Source organism: Macaca thibetana, chromosome 16, assembly GCF_024542745.1.
Source record: "Macaca thibetana thibetana isolate TM-01 chromosome 16, ASM2454274v1, whole genome shotgun sequence".
Classification (NCBI taxonomy): Eukaryota; Metazoa; Chordata; class Mammalia; order Primates; family Cercopithecidae; genus Macaca; species Macaca thibetana.
The window spans coordinates 33,704,432-33,726,243 of NC_065593.1; the positions used below are offsets into that span (position 1 = coordinate 33,704,432).

At 37.9% G+C, this 21,812-nt stretch overlaps 1 protein-coding gene and 1 pseudogene across 9 annotated transcripts in view; both read left to right on the forward strand.

Moving 5' to 3' along the window:
* Positions 1-21,812, forward strand: part of BCAS3 (BCAS3 microtubule associated cell migration factor) — a 707,133-nt gene that overhangs the window by 156,572 nt on the left and 528,749 nt on the right. The window lies entirely within an intron of this gene.
* Positions 11,020-13,890, forward strand: LOC126939342 (uncharacterized; annotated as a pseudogene).

The window sequence follows — 21,812 nt, forward strand, 5'->3', positions numbered from 1 at the left end:
AATTCCTGTTTTTTGACCTCTTCATGTTTTGGCTCCTTTAGTGGTTCATTTGACTAGTCCTCACTGCATTCTTGACTTTTGTCTTATGTAGAAACTTGGATCTGAAACAGATTGTCAGAAGGTTTCCCCGTATTTACAACATGTATGGTAGTATTTATATATAAAAAGATTCCTAAGTTATGGGTTGAGAATTCTAATGATTACTTAACCATGTGATGTAGTTATGTACATTTGGTCAAATCTTTTAACAGGTTAACCTCAATTAATTAAGAACAAATTACTGATATAACTTGTGAAAATTAAAGTAACTTGATTAAAATTGCTTGATGCTTAGTAGGCTTCTCTGTTTTATCATTTCAAAAACTCTCCCTATTGTCTCAATAAAAGTGAGCTAGAATTCCAGAAATGTTAGTGTGTTATAGAACTTGAACAATGGAGGCTCATTTGGTTAAATTTGTTTCAGAATAGATTATATTGCTACAATTTTAAAAAATATTTAAATAAATAAAATGTGTATAATAATTTTTCATATACTACTTTAAGTAAGGAACTTAAGTTAGTAGATTTAAATGTAGCACATATAAAGTCATAATTTTACTTATACTGCTGAAATTTAATCAATGTCATTTTTTTTTTGAGATGGAGTCTTGCTCTGTTGCCCAGACTGGAGTGCAGTGGTGTGATCTCGGCTCACTACAAGCTCCGCCTCCTGGGTTCACGCCATTCTCCTGCCTCAGCCTCCCCAGTAGCTGAGACTACAGGCGCCCGCCACCACGCCCGGCTAATTTTTTGTATTTTTAGTAGAGACGGGGTTTCGCCAAGTTAGCCAGGATGGTCTCGATCTCCTGACCTTGTGATCCGCCCGCCTCGGCCTCCCAAAGTGCTGGGATTACAGGCGTGAGCCACTGCGCCTGGCCCATCAATGTTATTTTGAAGTAGTATAATGGCAGAAGGACTGAAACTTTATTATATGTCTATTAAAAAACCCTTCTGCATCTTTGAGGTCACACTAAATCTAAAGATCATTTTGTTGCAAAAGAGAGAGACTGGATGGGTTATCTATTGGTATATAACATATTAGAACATATTTAGCATATTAGAACAACATTTATCTTCTCATAGTTTATGTGGGTTAGGAGTCCAGGCACAATTTAACTGGTTCATTAACTTAGGTCTTACAGGCTGGAGTAAAGGTCTCCTCTGAGGGCTTGACTGGGGGAGATTCCACTTCTAGCCTTCCTAGGGGCAATTCTTAAAGGCTGTCTGCAGTTCCTTGGCATAGGGCTTCCCCACATGGCTGCTTACATAATCAGGCTCCCAAAAAGAGTCTCTAGTGATGGCCTTTGGGGAGACTGGGGACCAAGAAATGGAATATGGCATGAGGCAGCCTTTCAAGGTGCTGGAAATGTATTTTTCTCTTTGTGTGGAGTTATAAGGGATATATGGACTTGGAAAATTTACCAAGGTGTACACTTTAGATTTTCACACTCATTTTTAGGTATGTTATACTTCTATATATCTTTATTTAAAAGTAATTGTAAAACATACTTTAATAAATAACTGCATTGCTTTTAGATTTTTTGATATCCCTTTCTACTTTGGAACCAATTTTTTAATTAATATGACTCAACAAAAGTAAATGATAGGTATATCCTGTCACTGCTTTAACCAGATCATTGGATAATAACCTTTTAAAATAGGAGATCTTTGATTGCAATGGAATTTCAGCTTTATGTTTTGGTAGTGGACAACCTTATACATTTGGTGAATTAATTAGAAAACTTACAATCATTGAAAATGTAAGGTTACTACTACATAACATATCAAAAAATAGTGGCATGAACTCCTTATACTCAGGTTAACTTCTGGCACCAAGATACCACCTGCCTATATGGTGATTAAAAAAAAGGAAGTATACTAGAACAATTTTTTTTTTCAATTTTCTATTTAGAACCCTGACTGTAGCTAGTTCCATGTCCTTTTCCTCTGCCAATATTCTGCATACTCTACGGGACATGATCTTCTGTGATTCCGCATTGCAGGTTATAGTTCCTTTCTCCATTTATTTATATTCTCATCTAAGTAAGCAATGTTCACATTTGCTTACTGCTGAGTGTGCTCTCTCTCCTTTTTCTAATGTTCAGTTTCTAAGCTCTTTCTTTTGTATCCTTGGATTCCACCATTGTATTGAAAATAAATTCCTCCGTATCTACAGGCTGGCTTTCATTCGAAAGACAATTATTTCCTAATGGTAACTCACTTTGTTTGGGTTTTGCATTCTCTTAGCTTTTTTTTTTTTTTAAAGACAGTCTGTTGCCCAGACTGCGGTGCAGTGGCCCAATTATAGCTCACCGCAGTCTTGAACTCCTGGGCTCAACGTATCTTCTCTCAGCCTCCTGAGCAGCTAGGAATGTAGGTGTACAACATCACACCCAGCTAATTTTTAACTTTTTTTTGTAGGGACAGGGTTTGGATATGCTACTAAGGTTGATTTTTGTTTTTTAATTTTTTTTTGTTATCTTATTTTACATAGTATTGGTATATATTTTTAAAAATTGGCTAAAAAATTTATATGTGCCCTTTTCCTAGTGTCTCTGTTAATATTTTGTTGTTGTTTGTTAATTTTTTTTTTGAGACAGAGTCTTGCTCTGTCGTCCAGGCTGGAGTGCAGTGGTGCAATCTTGGCTCACTACAACCTCCACTTCCCATGTTCAAGCGATTCTCCTACCTCACCCCACTGAGTAGCTGGAGATTACAGGCACACACCACCACATCTGGGCTAATTTTTGCAATTTTTAGTAGAGATGGGGTTTCACCATATTGGTCAGGCTGGTCTCGAACTGGTGATCTCAGGTGATCCACCTGCCTTGGCCTCCCACAGTGCTGGGATTACAGGCGTGAGCCACTGCACCTGGCCATACTATTTGTTGAAGTTAAGAAAATATCCCATCTCCATATTTTTGGCAAGATGTGCCCTCTTGTTCCTCTCCCTACATTCAGTCATACTGCCATTTATCTACCTTGTGACCAGTATGACAGATTGCATTCTTTTTACATACAGGCTTATATCAGCTATTTAAAGAAACGAGGACTCCCAGGTCATTTCAAATTCTTACTTTCTAATCTTCACATGGCTGTATGGACAGTGCTGCATATCCTTTTATCATCTGCACTGATCCCTTCTCCCTACTCTATGTTTTTCTTTATGCATATTACTTATTAATCTCTAACATTTGATTTTACTCATTTATGTGTTTATGTTGTGTTCAGTAGGTGTCTTTACCTACTGGAATATGTTCAACAGTGGGAAGGATTTTGCCTTGTTTTGCAGTCATAATGCCTGGCACAAAGTATATAATTTTTTTTTTTTTGAGACGGAGTTTCTCTCTTGTTGCCCAGGCTGGAGTGCAATGATGTGATCTTGGCTCACCGCAACCTCTGCCTCCTGGGTTCAAGGGATTCTCCTGCCTCAGCCTCCCGAGTAGCTGGGATTACAGGCATGCATCACCACACCCGGCTAATTTTGTTTTTTTAGTAGAGATGGGATTTCTTCATGTTGCTCAGGCTGGTCTCAAACTCCTGACTTCAGCTGATCTGCCCACCTCGGCCTCCTAAAGTGCTGGGATTACAGGCATGAGCCACCACGCCCAGCCACAACTAATATAAATTTATTGAATGAATAAATTAATGAGAATATAAAAGGCAATAATTCCCTCTACCATTCTGAGATTGAGGCCTAATTTTGACTTTAGATTCATTGTTACTTCCATATTGCTCAAAATAATTTCATTGGTATTTACTAACCCATTTTAGATGAGGTATTAGGATATACCAACATCACATATAATTCCCTATCTTCCCAGTATAGTTGTATGGAAAACTTCAGTTTTCTGTTTTCTTTTTTTTAAAGGTGCTGTGGTCTGTATCTATAGAAGTATAGTTTTTCACTTCATGCCAACTTGTAAATTTTGCTTGCCCTTGGTTCAGATACATTCGTTGGTCTAACTAAGGGGGAGGGCCCTTGTAGTATCAAGCATGACCATCTAAGACTACTGGCTTATCATGGGATGCTGAGTAGGACAGTTCTCTTTATGTCAATTGTGGCTGGCAGATCTTTTAATTGACCTCATGGATACAAGTATCATAAGTTTGCAAAGGAAGAAGCAAGCATCTCGAGCTGGGAGGGTATCATTGTAGTCAGTGAGTAGACGTGAGGATGGAATAGAGCCAAGCAGATAGAATACCATGAGTAAAAAAGTTAATAAAGGTTTAAAGGCTGCAGTACAAGTTTTCTGAAAGGGGAGAATTTAAACTAATGGTTTAAAAGTGCTCCAACAAGAGTGGGCACGGTAGCTCATGCCTATAATCCCAGCACTATGGTAGGCCGAGGCGGGTGGAGCACCTGAGGTCAGGAGTTCCAGACCAGACTGACCAACATGTTGAAACCCCATCTCTACTAAAAATACAAAAATTAGCCGGGCGAGGTGGCGCATGACTGTAATCTCAGCTTCTCAGGAGGCTGAGGCAGGAGAATAACTTGAACCCAGGAGGCAGAGGTTGCAGTGAGCCAAGATTGCGCCATTGCACTCCAGCCTGGGCAGCAAGAGGGAGACTCCGTCTCTAAATAAATAAATAAATAACCCCAACAAACAAACAAAAACCTGAGTCCATCTGGTGAAGGTCTTTATTTGCATAGATAAAAGTTTGAACTTTATGGCAGTGGTGTGTCATTGAAAGCTTTAGAAACAGGAATTAAATTATTAGAATTGTTTAGGGAGATTACTGTGACCAGGTGGATTTTTAAGTTTGTAATGTTTGAGTGTGATATAATAAAACAGATCACAAGGGATAAATTCCCCTTGCTTATGATCCTTAACAGTGGCCACTGCTCATTACACTCTATTTCCGAACGTCTTGTTTTCCCTTCAGTTCTGCTGGTTTCTGCTTCATTCTAAAACATTTATTGATGGTAAACTATGTCTAAGCACATGCCTGGGCATGCAGAATTAATAATATACTATTATTGGCTTAAACAAGATCACAATCTGATGGAGACTTAAACACAAAGTATACAAAAATTTTGAAAATATTATTTTTCCTGAAGGTTCCTCCTTGTGTTCTATTCTCTTGGTTACACACTCCCTTTCTACTTCTTTCTTTCTCTTTTCTTTTTCCTTTTTTTTACCTCTCTCTCTCTTTCACAAAGTCTCACTTTGTCGTAGCTCACTGCAACCTTGAACTCCTGGGCTCAAGTGATTCTCCCACCTCAGCCTTCTGAGAAACTGGGCCCACAGGTACGTACCACTGCACCTGGCTAGTTTTTTTTTTTTTTTTTTTTGAGACATAGTCTCACTCTATCACCCAGGCTGGAGTGCAGTGGTGACATGTCGGCTCACTGCAGCCCCAACCTTCCATGCTCAAGCAATCCTCCCACCTCAGTCCCCTGAGTAGCTGGGACCACAGACGTGCACCACCATGCCCAACTAATTTTTAAATTTTTTTGTAGAAAGGGTGTCTTGCTTTGTTGCACAGACTGGTCTTGAACTCCTGGGCTCAAGTGATCCTCCTGCCTTGATCTCCTAAAGTGTTGGGATTACAGGGATGAGCCACCACACCTAGCCCCGTTCTGCTTCTTTATTTTTTTCAGTCTGGATCAGGTATATTTCTTATGTCAAAAGTCCTTTTTTATTAGTATGGTTGAATATGTATACACGGGCATCCCCACTTACTTCCTGTCTTGTTTAAAAGCATCACCAAGTTCTCATTCAGAGTGGTTCAAAACCTCAATGTTGAAATAATCTGTACTCCGCTGTTATTGGGTATTATATAAATGTCAAGTTCCTGTTAGCTGATGGTGTTTGTGAGTTGTTCTATATGGTTTTTTGTCTAGTCTTCCTATCAGTTGTTGAGAGAAGTATGTTGAAGTCTCTCCTATTATAATTGTGGATTTCTCTATTTTTCCTTTCAACTCTACCCATTTTTACTTCAGATAACTTCCAGCTCTGTCGTTCAATATATATATATTTAGGGTTGCTGTGTCTTCTTGATGTATTGACCCTTCTATCTTTATTTTCCTCTCTGTCTCTGCTTATTTTCTTAGCTCCAAAGTCTACTTTATCTGATACTAATCTTGACAGCCTCCCTCCCTCCCTCCCTTCCTTCATTCCTTCTTTCCTTCTTTCCTTCTTCCCTCCCTCCCTCCCTTTCTCTTTCTTTTTGTTGAGGTGACTTTACATTATATAAAAGTTAACATTTTAGAGTATACAGTTCAGCAGCATTTAGTACATTTACAGTGTTGTATCACCACAGCCACTAGTTCAGAACATTTTATTGACATCGAAAGAAAAACCCATATCCACTAAGCAGCCCCTCCCTGTTTCCCCCTTCCTCCAGCCACTGGCAACCAACAATCTGCCTTCTGTCTCTGTGGATTGACTTGTTCTGGTCATTTCATGTAACTGGATTCACACAATATGTGACCATTTGTTTCTGACTTCTTTCACTTAGCATAATGTTTGGGAGGTTCATCCATGCTGTAGCATGTGTCAGTACTTCATCCCTTTTTATGGGCCAATAATATTACATTGTATGCGTACACTACAATTTGTTTATCCATTCATCTGTTGAGAGACATACAGGTGTTTCTACTTTGTGGTTATGATGAAAATGCTGCTATGAACATTCATGTGCAAGTTTTTGTGTGAACGTATGCTGCTTCCTGTTGGGTACAGGAGTAGAATTGCTGGGTCATATGATGATTCTGTGTTTAACTTTTTGAGGAACTGCCAAGCTCTTTTCTGCAGGAGATGTACTATTTTATATTCCTACCAGCAGTGGACCAGAGTTCCAATTTCTTCACATTTATTTTCTGATTTTAATTTTTAAATTATGACCAAGCTAGTGGCTGTAAAGTTATATTTCATTGTGAATTTGATTTGCATTATTGTAATGACTAATGATGTTGAGCATCCTTTATACATGTGTTGACCATTTGTGTATCTTCTTTGGAAAAATGTCTATTCAATTCCTTTACCCATGTTTTTTTTTTCCCATTGGAATGTTTGTCTTCTTGTTGAATTATAAAAATTAACAATATATTCGGGATATTAGATCCTTGTCTGATATATTATTCACAAATGTTTTCTCACATTTTGTGGTTTTCTTTTTACTTTCTTAATAATGTACTTTGTTCCACAGATGTTTTAAAATATTGATGTAATCTGATTTATCGGTTCATTCATTTGTTGCTTATACTTTTGGTATCATATCTAAGAATCAATTGCCAAATTCAAGGTCAGGAAGATTTACCTATTTGTTTGCTCCTAAGAGTTTTATAGTTTTATATTTGGGTCATTAGAACTATTTTGAATTGGGAGCTAGGGTTTCACTTCATTCTTTTGCAGAGAAATTTCTACTTGTCTCAACATAATTTACTGAAGAGCCTGTCCTTTCCCCATTGAATAGATTTGGCAGCTTTTTCAAAAGTTAATTCATCATTAATTTGTTTCTGGACTCTGAATTCTATTTCATTTTTGGAATGTCTAATGCTAGACATTAGACATTTGTATGTCTAATACTAGGCCAGTTTCACAGTGTTTTAATAACCGTAGTTCTGTTGTAAGTTTCAAAATGTGAGTCCTCCAAATTTGTTCTTTTCCAACTTTGTTTTGGCTGTTTGGTGCCACTTGTACTTACATTTGCGTTTAGGATTGGATTTCTCATTTCTGCATAAAAGGCCATTGGAATTTCTATAGATAATGTATTGTGTTATAAATGGAACTGTTTTCTTCATTTGTCTTTTGGATTGTTCATTGCTAGGTTTTGCATGTTGATCCTGCAACTTTGTTGAATTTATCAGTTCTAGTACTTTTATAGATTTTCGGGAATTTTCTCTCTATATAAGAATATGTTGTCTATGAATAGATACCTTTTATTTCTTTGTATTACCTAATTGCTTTGCATAGATCTTTCAGTACAGTGTTGAATAATAGTGGGTATCCTTGTCTTGTTCCTGATGTTAGGGGAAAACTTTCAGTTTTTCTTTATTGAATATGGTGTTAGCTGTGGGTTTTTCATGAGCCCTTTATTATGTTTTCAAGTTTCCTTCTTTATTTTTTTTTTAAGTCAGCGTCTCGCTCTGTCACCCAGGTTGGAGTGCAGTGGCATGATCATAGCTCATTGCAGCCTTGACCTCCCGGGATCAAGCAGACTTCTAGCTTCAGCCCCCCGAGTAGCTGGGACTACAAAAAGAAAAAAAAAATTACTCTGGTATTTGCAGGTTGGCTTTAAACCGGGACAGTCCTTGGATGTGTTGTAACGCCATCTACAATTCTGCCTTAGTCTTCACTTCCCGCTTGAGATGAGCCAGAGGCTCAGCCAGAGATGCAAAACGAGAGTCCTTGCTGTTTTTCTTCGAGCAAATGTTTGGCCCTGTGTATGAGTGTTTTAGTTTTTATTCCTCAGTATTTTAGCCAGCATATATCAGCAAAGATAGACACATAGATACACACAAAATATTCATTTTAAGGAATTGGTTTGTGTGATTTTGATGTACAGCAAGTAATAACTAGGCCAGGCTAGCAAGGTGGGAGGCTAGAAACTGTCAGAGAAGAACTGATGCTGCAGTCTTGGGACAGAATTTTTTTGAAATAACATGTAATTTCACAAATTGAATCTCTGTGTTCAGTTCTTTTTTTTTTTTTTTTTTTTTTTTTAATCTGCTATCTTCCTTTTAAATGTCTTTATTCATTTCCTTTTCATTCTGGAAAATGTGTGTACTACACAAATTCAGTTTTCTGCATGAACTAGTCTATTTATAGCTCAATGTACACTTTCTGTTTTTACTACTTTTTTTGTGGAGGGTTAGTGTGCAGAGGAGAGTAATGGACTTGGTTGGGTGTTTATTATTTGCTTGAGGATGGTATGTTTTCTGTATTCTTATGAAGAAAATAAGGTTTGTTTTTTCTCCCCAAATTAAAAAAAGTTTATAAAGAGATTTTCTCTCAAGGGAAGCTATTATTCTAACTTGTAGCTCAGGTTCAACAGCGAGTGGTGCATAGTACTGGTTTTTAACAAATATCAGGCTGGGCACAGTGGCTCATGCTTGTAATCCCAGCACTTTGGGAGGCCAAGGCAGGTGGATCACCTGAGGTCAGGAGTTTGAGACCAGCCTGGCCAACATGGCGAAACCCTGTCACTACTAAAAATACAAAAATTAGCTGGGTGTGGTGGCACACATTTGTAATCCCAGCTACTCGTGAGGCTGAGGCAGGAGAATCACTTGAACCTGGGAGGCGGAGGTTGCAGTGAGCCAAGATCGCGCCACTGTACTCCAGCCTGGGCAACAAGAGTGAAACTCTGTCTCAGGAAACAAACAAACAAACAAACAAACAAACAAACAAAGATTCAAGTTGTAGTTGTATGGATTCAGTGAGTCATTTGCAAGAACTGATTTTCTTTTTGCAGTTCTTTCAAACAAATGTTATTCCATACATTAAATTTATTTGTAACTAATTTATTTGTCACATGACTAGCTATTGCTGCCTCACATGCTGGGCAAAGACAAACTGGCCAGTGTGCTCCTTGGGTTGGATAATCACACTGCCTGCAGCAGTTGCTCAGTTTGGTAGTCATGTGGCCAAAGGCCTAATGCCTTTTGTTTTGTTTTTGTTTGTGAAAATCCAATTGTTTCAGTTGAAAAGACTATCCTGTTTCCATTGGATTGCCTTTGCTTCTTTGTCAGTGATCCATTGCCTATATTTGTGTGGGTCTATTTCTGGCTTCTCTGTTCTGTTCCTTTATATTTCTCTATTCTTCCACCGATACCACACTATCTTGATTATTGTATCTTTATAGTAAGTCTTGGATGTCAGGTAGCATCAGTTTTCAATTCATCTCTTCTCCTTCAATATTGTGTTGGCTATTTTGAGTCTTTGGCCTTTCCATGTAAGCTTTAGAATCAGTTTGTCAGCACTCAAAAAATAACTTGCTGGATTTTGACAAAATTCAACACCCTTTCATGATGCAAACTCTCGGCAAACAAAGAATAGTAGGGAACTTCCTCAATTTGGTAAAGAATATCTACAGAAAATATGTAGCTAACATCATACTTAGGGTTACAAGCTATGCTTTCCTGCTAAGATCAAGAACAAGGCGAGGATGTCCACTCTCACTTCCTAGTGGAAGTCCTAGCTAGTGCATTAAGACAAGAAAGGGAAATAAAAGCCACATAGATTGGGAAGGAAGAAAGGAAATGTTTATGAAATTTTGTTTTTTATTATTTTTAAAATTAGTAGACTTTTATTGGGCAGTTTTAGGTGTATAGAAGAATTTGAGTGAGAAGTACAGTGTTCTTTCTTCTTTTTCCTTCTCCTATTCCTCCTTTCTTCTTGACCAGCTCTCACTCTGTCACTGGAGTACAGTGGCACAATCGTAGCTAATTGCAGTCTTGAACTCCTGGATTGAAGTGATCCTTCTGCCTCAACCTCCCAAGTAGCTGGGACTACAGGCGTTCTCCCATGCCACGCTGATTTTTTACTTTTGTAGAGATGGGGTCTTGCTACATTGCCCAGGATGGTCTTGAACTTCTGGGCTGAAGCAATCATCTCACCTTGGCCTCCAAGAGTGCTGGAATTAGAGACGGAACCCACTGCACTTGGTGCGTGGACTCTCTTATTCTTTGATACATCCACTTTCTCCCATCATTAACACATTAAATTAGTGTGTCTAGTACATTTGTTTCAGTTGATGTGCTGATATTGATACAACTAATATCCATAGTTTATATTAAGTTTCACCCGTTGAATTGTACATTGTGTGGCATTTGAGAAATATATGGTGCTATGTACCAACTATTACAGTATCATAAAGATAGTTCCCCTGTCCTGAGAATCCCCTGTACTCTGCTTGTTCATCCTTTTTTCCCTTCCCCTAACTCCTGGCACCACTGATTTTTTTTTTTTTTTGAGATTGAGTTTTTGCTTTTGTTGCCCAGGCTGGAGTGCAATGGCACCATCTTGGCTCGCTGCAACCTCCGCCTCCCCGATTAAAGTGATTCGTCTGTCCTAGCCTCCTGAGAAGCTGGGATTACAGGCACCTGCCACCACACCCAGCTAATTTTTGTATTTTTAGTAGAGACGGGGTTTCATCGTATCGGTCAGGCTGGTCTCGAACTCCTGACCTCAAGTGATTTGCCTGCCTCGGCCTCCCAAAGTGCTGGGTTTAGAATCGTGAGCCACTGCGCCTGGCCAATTTTAGACCTTTTCTGACAGGCTTCTTTTACTTAGCGATATGCATTCAGGGTCCCCTCATTTCTTTTTCTGACTTGATGGCTCATTTCTTTTTATTGCTGAATAATATTTTTACTAGCAACAAAGAATGGAATACTTAAGTATAAAACAAGCAAAAGATCTATATGAGTAAAACAACAAAATACTGATACGTGAAATAAAAAAATGTAAATGTCATCTTTTCCTAAGTTGATCTACGCATTCAGTGCAATTCCTATAAAAATACAAGCAAGTTGTTTTGTGGATATGTACTAAGTAATTCTAAAGTTTGTATGGAAAGGCAATGCTCCTAGAAGATAACGTAGAAAATCTAGGTGATCTTGAGTTTTGGCAATGACCTCTTAAGTACAACCCTGAAAGCACAATTATAAATGAAAAAATCAGTAAGTTGGGCTTTACTAAAATTAAAAACTTTTGCTCTGCGAAAGATTATTTTAAGAGAGTGAGAAGATGGGCTGCAGATGGTTAGGAAATATTGGTGAAAGACAAGTCTGACTAAAGAACTAAAGAACTCTTAAAACTGAACAGTAAGAAAATGAGCAATTGTATTAAAAAATGAGCGAAAGGATCTCAGCAGCTCGGGCTGCAGGAGGAGTGGCAGCGGCCAGGCAGCCCAGCTTCGCGAAGGCTCTCGGCAGGCTGCAGTCCACAGGTACTTGGCACGCGCCCTCCCCGCCACCAGGATGCCCAAAAGGAAGGTCAGCTCCGCCGAAGGGGCTGCCAAGGAAGAGGCCAAGAGGAGATAGGCATGGTTGTCAGCTAAACTTGCTCCTGCAAAAGTGGAAGCGAAGCCGAAAAAGGCAGCAGCAAAGCATTGAAACCACCATCTATAAAGCTCTGCATGTTCTTCACAGGGTGATTAATTTCTACCCAAAACTTAGGTTAAAGCTTCAAACAAAAAAGTTCAAACAAAAGGGAAAAGGGGAGCAAAAGGAAAACAGGCTGAAAGACACTAAAGAAGGTTTACCTGAAGAAAAGGGGGAAATGAAAACTAAGGGGAGTCCAGCCTCTGATGAAGCAGGAGAGAAAGAAGCCAAGTCTGATTAATACCATGTACCATGTCTCATCAGTGGTCCCTGTCTCCCTTCTTGTACAATCCAGAGGAATATTCTTATCAACTCTTTTGTAAATGCAAGTTTTCTTAGTAGCTCTAGAAACATTTTTAAGAAGGAGGGAATCTCACCTCATCCCATTTTTTTAAGTGTAAATGCTTTTTTTTGAGAGGTGAAATCATTTGCTGGTTGTTTATTTTTTGGTACAACCAGAAAATAGTGTGGGATATTGAATTCTGGGAAACTTTGACTGTCTCAGGTGTCAGCTTAACATTCCATAGACGGGTTAGTTTTCATATCCTATAATACAAAGCATATTAAATGGCAATATGGAGTCAGTACTGCATTTAATGTCTTGAACATTTGAAATTACTTCTATTCCCATGTTGTTTTTTAGTAGAATTGTTTCCTAAAGAAAACCACTCTTTGATTATGGCTCTCCCTGTCAAAATTGTGTCCATTCTGTAACACCTTTGGTTGTGGGTGTCCTGTTTTCCTAATAACTTTGTTGCTGTCCTGTGAAAGATTAAAAATTTGAATATGTAGTGTACATGCTATTCAGTTGTGAATTGGTGGGATGTATGTAACAGCTTATCAAATTGTGAAGATAGCCTCTTAAGGAAAATTTGCTTCCAAATTTAAGCTGGAAAGTCACTGGAATAACTTTAAAAAAGAATTACAATACATGGCTTTTTAGATATTTGTTATGTATGTTAAGAATTGTGTACAAATTAAAATGTCTGTACTGATCCTCAACCAATAAAATCTCAATTATGAAAGAAAAATAGAGCAAAAACCTGACCAAAGAAGATACATATGGCAAATAAGCATATGAAAGATGCTCAATAATGTATGTGATTGGGGAATTGCATAAAAATAACAGTTGGATACCACAGTTTTAAAGGGCTAAAAGCTCTAACATTGACGATACCAAATGCTGAGAAGATGTGAAATAACAGGAATGCTCATTTATTGCTAGTGGGACCGCAAAATTGTACAGCTACTTTCAAATACAATTTGGCAGTTTCTTACAAAACTAAACATCCTCATACTGTAAGATTAACCAGTTGCTCTCCTTGGTATTTACTCCAATGAGTTGAAACTTATGTCCTCACAAAAACCTGCACAAAGATGCATATAGCAACTTTATTCATAATGGCCAGAACTTGAATACAACCAAGATGTCCTTCACCATGCAAATGGGTAAACATTGGTACATCCTGTGAGTGGAGTGTCATTCAGTGCTAAAAAGAAATGAAGTATCAAGCCATGAAAAGACATGGAGGAACCTTGAATGCATATTCCTCTGTAAAAGAAGTCAATCTGATAGTCATACTGTATGATTCTAACTATATGATGAAACTGTGGAGACATTAAGTTGAAAATTTATGTCCACACAGCCTGCACATGAATGTGTATAGCAGCTTTATTTATAATTGCCAAAACCTGGCAGCAAGTTGCCCTTCAGTAAATGAATGGATTAACGAACTGTGGTATATTCATATGATGGAATATTATTCTTATTATTTTTATTTATTTTCAGTGAGTTTGTGTGTGTGTGTGTGTGTGTGTGTGTGTGTGTGTGGAGTCTCGCTCTGTTGCCCAGGCTGGAGTGCAGTGGTGCGATCTCGGCTCACTGCAATCTCCGCCTCCCAGGTTCAAGTGATTGTTCTGCCTCAGCCTGCTGAGTAGCTGGGATTACAGATGCGTGCCACCATGCCTGGCTAATTTTTGTACTTTTAGTAGAGACAGGGTTTCACCATGTTGGTCAGGTTGGTCTCCAACTCCTGATCTCGTGATCCACCCACCTTGGCCTCCCAAAATGCTGGGATTACAGGCGTGAGCCACTGTGCTCAGAGCGTTTTTTTTTTTTTAATCTTCCTACCTTTTTACTCTGGTGGTTCGTGTGCTAGTTGCACGTGTAGTTTTATAAGAAACTGCTAAACTGTTGTCCAGGCGACTGTTCCATTTTATATTCCCACCAGCAATGTGAGTGATCTCATTTGTCTTTATCTTTTCCAGCATTTGTTGTCACTATTTTAAAATTTTTTTCAGTTTTGATAGATGGGTAGTGGTATCTATTAGTGGTTTTGTATTTTCTTTCTTTTTTTCCTTTGAGACAGGGTCTCACTTTGTCACCCAGCCTGGAGTGCAGTGGCACAGTCACTGCTCACTGCAGCCTCAACCCCCTGGCCTCAAGTGATCCTCCCACTTCAGCCCCCAAAGTAGCTGGGACCGCAGGTGCATACCACTATGCCTAGCTACTTTTTGTATTTTTTTTGTAAACAGGGTTTCACCATGTTGCCAAGGCTGGTCTTGAACTCCTGAGCTCAAGCAATCCCGCCTGCCTTGGCCTCCTACAGCGCTGGGATTACAGGTGTGAGCCTCCGTGGCCTGGGCTGTTTTGTATTTTCTTTGTGGCTAATCATGCATTTATAGAATCTCTTTCATGAAGTATTTCTGCTTATTTACTTTGTTAAAAGAAGGCCATCAAGAAGGCCATGCCCGAGGTCAGCTGAAAATACTTCTGGTTCTCCTGGGATAATTACTTAATGATGCTGTTTGCAACAACTACCATCTTTTCCATTGCCTTTTAAAGCAAATGCCTATGACTCAGTATTTGATTATATAAATTATAATGAAGACTCACCTCCTGGTTTTTTATTAATGGGAGAAGGAGTAAGAAATTGTGTGTAGAATAGGTTTATAGGTTTTCAGAATTAGGGCCTGAATTTAAGACATATGATATGAAAATCCAAAAAAGTTGTAGCTAAGTATAATTATTTTGGTTTGTCCTGTGCATTCCAAAATTATAGATAGAGGCTGGGTGCAGTGGCTCATACCTGTATTCCCAGCACTTTTGGGGACCTAGGCAGGTGGATTACGTGAGGCCAGTAGTTCGAGACTAGCCTGGCCAACATTGTGAAACCTTGTCTCTACTGAAAATAGAAAAAATTATTTTCAGGTGTGGTGGCATGCATCTGTGGTTCCAGCTACACGGGAGGCTGAGGCATAAGAATCACTTGAACCTGGGAGGCAGAGGTAGCAGTGAGCCAAGGTCGAGCCACTGCATCCAGCCTGGGCGATAGAGCGAGACTGTCTCCAAAAAAATTTTAGAAAAATTATAGATTCATTTAGAGAAAATATTTAGTGATTTCTTGTTGATTTTTGTCTTCCATGTTTATAATATTTTTCCTTTTAAGAAATCTAGTTTAAATATTTTGTTTTATAGTTTGTAATTACTTAATTAACCTTTTAATTTTCAATAAAACAAGCATTTTTTGAAATTTGTTCTTTAAAAAGTTTTAATTAACCCTCTTCACTGCAATGAATTCACTGTGTAAATTCCATATGTTTGGCTGTTGTAATATATAAAAATGGGGACTTTTTCCTCCCTAATAAAATCTTAATAACTTCCTTTATGGGTACGGGTCAAATGTAACAGATTGTTCTGATAAAAAATTTCAATACACATGCTTAGTAACTCACTATAAAACAAGTTACTTAGATAAAGAAAAGATCAGTTAAAGAGAATTTGCACTAATTTCTATTTTACATTTATCATGAATAGTGTAAAATGCCTTTACTATTCATTTTTATATGTATATATGGGATCCTGGGCACAAATTACAGATTTTTAAAGAAACATTTAGTAAGAAAAATTGCATCCTTCCTGCCTTTCCTACAGCCTCTGATATTTGCTTACAGTAGATTCAGTTACATTCTAAACTTGGCTCTAAAAATTTCTTCTAGGAACTTCCCCCACTTTATGCTATTAGGTTTATCTTTAAAGTCATAGCTCCATGTTTAAATGTCAAACACAAACCTTTGAAAATAATCCATTAGAGCTCTGTAGAAGTCACATGAAGACTGTATTCTGTGCAAAACTTTCTTGTGGCACTGTTTTCTACACCATTTTTGGCTTGTACGATAGAAAATAAAAGCTTGTTTCATGTCTGTCTATTTTAGTATAACACCTTATGGGGCATGCATACTGATTATTTTATGGAAAGCACTCTCATCAGCCTGCCCATGAGGAAAATTAGGATTGTCTTGCTGTGTTCCATGGAAATGGCCAAGGCTTTTCAAAAGAGAAAACAGAGAACAAAAGAATATGTCGGGCGTGCACACAACTGTGTTATTGGCAGGAAACGTGCTGACTCCTTTGTGAATGTGTGAATTCGTGAAGACCCTTATTTCAAAGAATTATCTTTTCCTATTAGTTGTTGAATGAAGGGTTTTTCTCATATATAAATAGTTTCTAGTTCTGACAAATTTTGTTCAGTTATCTATAAAGTGAGCTTTCATAACATTTGTTTTGTCTGTTTCTAATGAAGACTTGTTGCAGGAAGAATCTCAGTTGTGACATTGGATGATGCCAGTGAAGTGATCAGAATTCCAGTATCTAGTGTGTTGTAGCCATAATGAGCTTCTAATTGAAGGCGACAGGCTGCTTTTTTCCCCCTCCTAGTTGGTCAGGCAAAATGTTAGATTACATTCATTATTAACTCATTCCTTATCAGCAGAGAACTGGATTAATTTGTAGGGAACGTAAATAATTTTTGCTTTGTGTCAATTTTAGAGATTGAAGTTCAGGCTTATACAAGATTCTCTCCCACCTGCAGCTGTTCCAATTGTATGCATTTGTGTAACTACCATCATAATAATGATACACTAACATTTCTGTCACCCCAAAACTTTCTCATGCCCCTTTGTGCTCTATACCTTCCTTCTTTCCCTCTCTCTCGCAACACTGATTTGCTTCCTATTATTATAGTTGTGGTTGGTTTTTTTTTTTTTTTAACTTTTCATAGAAGGGACTCATATAGCATGTAGACTTTTATATCTAGCCTCCCTACCCCCACAATCATGGTATTAAGATTCATTTTTGTTGTTTTATAGATAATTTGTTCTTTTTAAATGCTGAATACTTTTCATTGCATTAATATATAACTGTCCATTCACCTATTGATGGACATTTAATTGTTTCTAGGCTTTTTATTGTAGATAATAAAATACCTAGTTGTGACATATGGAAAATGTATGTTTAATTTTTTTTACAAACTGGTGAACTATTTTTCAGAGTGACTGTACCATTTTGCATCTCCAGCAGTAATGTGTGAGGGCTTCATTAAGTTTGCATTCTTGCCATAACTTCGTACTACTAGTTTTTAAAATTTTAGTTATTCTATGGGTGTAGTGGTATCTGTTAGTGGTTTCAACTTGCATTTCCCTGATAATTAAATATGTTGAACATCTTTTCATGTGCTTACTTGCTATCTGCATATCTTCTTTAATCACGTATCTTTAAACATATTATGGCCATTAAAAATTGTATGCTTTTTGCTTCTACAACAGTTATAGAATTATGGCCATTTTATTTATTATGAACACCTTTATTTTTTGTTTTTCATGCATGAAATTTATTTTAGAGCTAATGTAAGCTTAGCCCACATTATAATGTTATAACATTAATTTTAATGCTAACATTGAAATTAAACATTAAAACAGCATTGATACAGAAAATGAAAATATGACTTAATATGTACAAAAGAGTTAGGAAAAACTTGATAAAGAATTTTTTTCCAACTTTTAGGTTCTGGGGGTACGTGTTCAGGTTTGTTACATGAGTAAATTGCGTGTCACTGGAGTTCGGTGTACAGATTATTTTGTCACCCAGGTACTGAGCATAGTACCCGATGGGTAGTTTTTTGATCCTCACCCTACTTCCACCCTCCTCCCTCAAGTAGGCCCCCGTGTCTGTTGTCCCCTTCCTTGTGTCCATGTGTATTCATTGTTTAGCTCCCACTTATAAGTGAGAACATTCTGTTTGGTTTTCTGTTCCTGCATTAATTCACTTAGGATAATGGCCTCCAGTTGCATTCATGTTGCTGCAAATAACATGATTTTGTTCTTTTTTTATGCTGCAGAGTATTCTGTGGTGTATATGTACAATATTTTTTTTTTTTTGAGATAGAGTCTTGCTCCCGTCACACAGACTGGAATGCAGTGGTGCGATCTCAGCTCACTGCACCCTCCACCTCCCAGGTTCAAGCAATTCTCCTTCCTCAGCCTCCTGAGTAGCTGGGATTACAGGTGTGCACGACCACACCCAGCTAATTTTTGTATTTTTAGTAGAGACGGGATTTCACCATGTTGGCCAGGCTGGTCTCAAACTCCTGACCTCAGGTGATCCACCTGCCTTGGCCTCCCGAAGTGCTGGGATTGCAAGCATGAGCCACCATGTCCGGCCTATGTACCACATTTTAAAAAATCAGTCCTCTGTTGATGGGCATATAGGTTGATTCCATGAATTTGATACTGTGACTAGTGCTGCGAAGAACATGTGAATGCATGTGTCTTTATGGTAGAATGATTGATATTCTTTTGGATATATATCCAATAATGGGATTGTCCTGTGTCAAATGGTAATTCTAAGTTCTTAAGAAACCTCCAAACTGCTTTCCACAGTGGCTGAACTAATTTACATTCCCACCGGCGGTGTATAAGCATTCCCGTTTCTCCACAACCTCGCCAGCATCTATTATTTTTTGGCTTTTTAATAGCCATTCTGACTGGTGTGAGAAGGCATCTGATTGTGGTTTTGATTTGCACCTCTCTAATGATTAGTGATGTTGAGCATATTTTTCATATGCTTGTTGGCCATGTGTATGTCTTCTATTGAGAAGTATCTGTTCATGTCCTTTGCCCATTTTTTAAATTGGGTTGTTTCTTGCTTGTTGACTTATACATTCTGTATGTTAGACCTTTGTCAGATGCATAGTTCACAGATATTTTTCTGTCCTTCTGTAGGTTGTCTGTTTGCTGTTGATAGTTTCTTGTGCTGTGCCAAAGCTCTTTAATTAAGTACCACTTGTCAGTTTTAGTTGCAATTGTTGGGATTGCTTTTGGAGTCTTCCTCATAAAATCTTTGCCAGGGCATGTGTCCAGAATAGTATTTCCTAGGTTTTTTTTTTTCCTAGAGTTTTTATAGCATTATGTTTTACATTTCAGTCTTTAATCCACCTTGAGTTGATTTTTGTATATGGTGGAAAGATTTTCGTATACAGAGCCCAGTTTCAATCTTCTGCATATGGTTTGCCAGTAATCCCACCACCATTTATTGAATAGGGAGTTTTTCCCCTATTGCTTGTTATCGTCAACTTTGTCAAATATTAGATGGTTGTAGGTGTGTGGCTTTATTTCTAGGTTCTCCAACCTATTCCATTCGTCTATGTGTCTGTTTTTGTATCAGTACCATGCTATTTTGGTTACTGTAGTCTTGTAGTATAGTTGAAGTCAAGTAGTGTAATGCCTCTAGCTTTGTTCTTTTTGCCTAGGATTGCTTTTACTATTCAGGCTCTTTTTTGGTCTCATATGAATTTTAGAATACTTTTTTTTTTTCTAATTCTGTGAAAAATGCCATTGGTAGTTTGATAGGAATAGCATTGAAACTGTAAGTTGCTTTGGGTAGTATGGACATTTTAATGATATTGAGTCTTCCTATCCATGAGCATGGAATGTTTTTCTATTTGCTTGTGTCATCTCTGACTTTTTTCAGCAGCATTTTATAATTCTCATTTTAGAGGTCTTTTACCTTTCTGGTTAGCAGTATTCCTAGGTATTGTATTTATGACTATTGTGAATGAGATTACTTTCTTGATTTGGCTCTCAACTGGGATATTATCGGTGTATAGACATGCTATTGATTTTTATACATTGATTTTATATCCTGAAACCTTGCTGGAGTTGTTTAACAAATCTAAGAGCCTTTGGACAGAGACCAAGAGTTTTCTAGGTATTGAATCATATCATCTGCAACTAGAGATAGTTTAACTTCCTGTCTTACTATTTGGATGCCTTTTATTTCTTTCTCTTGCCTGATTGCTCTGGCTGGGACTTCCAGAACTGTGTTGAATAGGATTGGTGAAAGTAGGCGTCTTTGTCTTGTTTCGGTTCTCAAGGGGAATGTTTCCAGTTTTTGCCTGTTCGGTATCATGTTGGCTGTGGGTTTGTCATAGATGGCTCTTATTATTTTGAGGTATGTTCCTTCAATATCTAGTTTGTTGAAGGTTTTTAACATGAAGGAATATTGAATTTTATTGAAAGTATTTTCTGCATCCATTGAGATGATCATTTTTTTTGTGTGTTTTTAGTTCTGCTTATGTGATAAATCACATTTATTGTTTTGCATATGTTGAATCAAACTTGCATCCTAGGAATAAAGCTTACTTGATCATGGTGGATTAGCTTTTCTATGTGCTGCTGTTTGCTAGTATTTTGTTGAGGAGCTTGCATCTGTGTTCATTAGGGATATTTGCCTGAAGTTTTCTTTATTTGTTAATGTCTCTGCCAGGTTTTGGTATCAGAATGAGGCTGGCTTCGGCCGGGCATGGTGGCTCACGCCTGTAATCCCAGCACTTTGGGAGGCCAAGGCAGGCAGATCACGAGGTCAGGAGATTGAGACCATCCTGGCTAACATGGTGAAACCCCGTCTCTACTAAAAATACAAAAAATTAGCTGGGTGTGGTGGCGAGCGCCTGTAGTCCCAGCTACTCGGGAGGCTGAGGCAGGAGAGTGGTGTGAACCCAGGAGGCGGAGCTTGCAGTGAGCCAAGATTGTGCCACCGCACTCCAGCCTGGGAGACAGCGAGACTCTGTCTCAAAAAACAAACAAACAAACAAACAAAAAAGCAGAATGAGACTGGCTTCATAGAATGAGTTAGGGGGAGTCCCTCATGCTTGACTTTTTATAATAATTTCAGTAGGATTGGTACCAGCTTTTCTTTATACATCTGGTAAAACTTGACTGTGAATTCATTTGATCCAGGGCTTTTTCTCATTAGTAGGTTTTTAAAAATTACCGATTAAATTTCAGAATTCATTATTGGTGCGTTCAGGGTTTTAATTTTTTCCTGATTCAATTTTGGGAGGTTGTTATGTTTCTAGAACTTTATCCATTTTTCCTATGTTTTCTAGTTTCTGTGCATAGAGGTGGTAAAAAAAAATGTGTTGCATGCATCATCACTGTTGAATCATAAGATTTTCTTTTCTTTTTTTTTTTTTTTTTTGAGACAGGGTCTTACTCTGTTGCCCGCGCTGGAGTGTAGCGGTATGATCAGAGCTCACTGCATCCTCAGATTGCTCCTGCCTCAGCCTTCCTAGTAGCTGAGACTACAGGTGCATGCAGAATTTAAAAAATATTTTGGATACAAAACCTTTCTCAGATATATGTTTTGCATATATTTTCTCATAATATGGCACTTGCTTTTTCCTTTTTAATTTCTGTCAGAGTAAAAGTTTCACATTTTGATAAATTGTGTTTTGTCAATTATATCTATTTTCATGCATTCTTTTTTCTGTTTAAGAAATGGGTTACAAAGATTTTTCTCCTGTAGTTTATCCTTGACGCATACTTTTTGCTATTATATTTTTAGACTTACGATCCGTTTTGAGTTTGTTTTTGGAGCAGT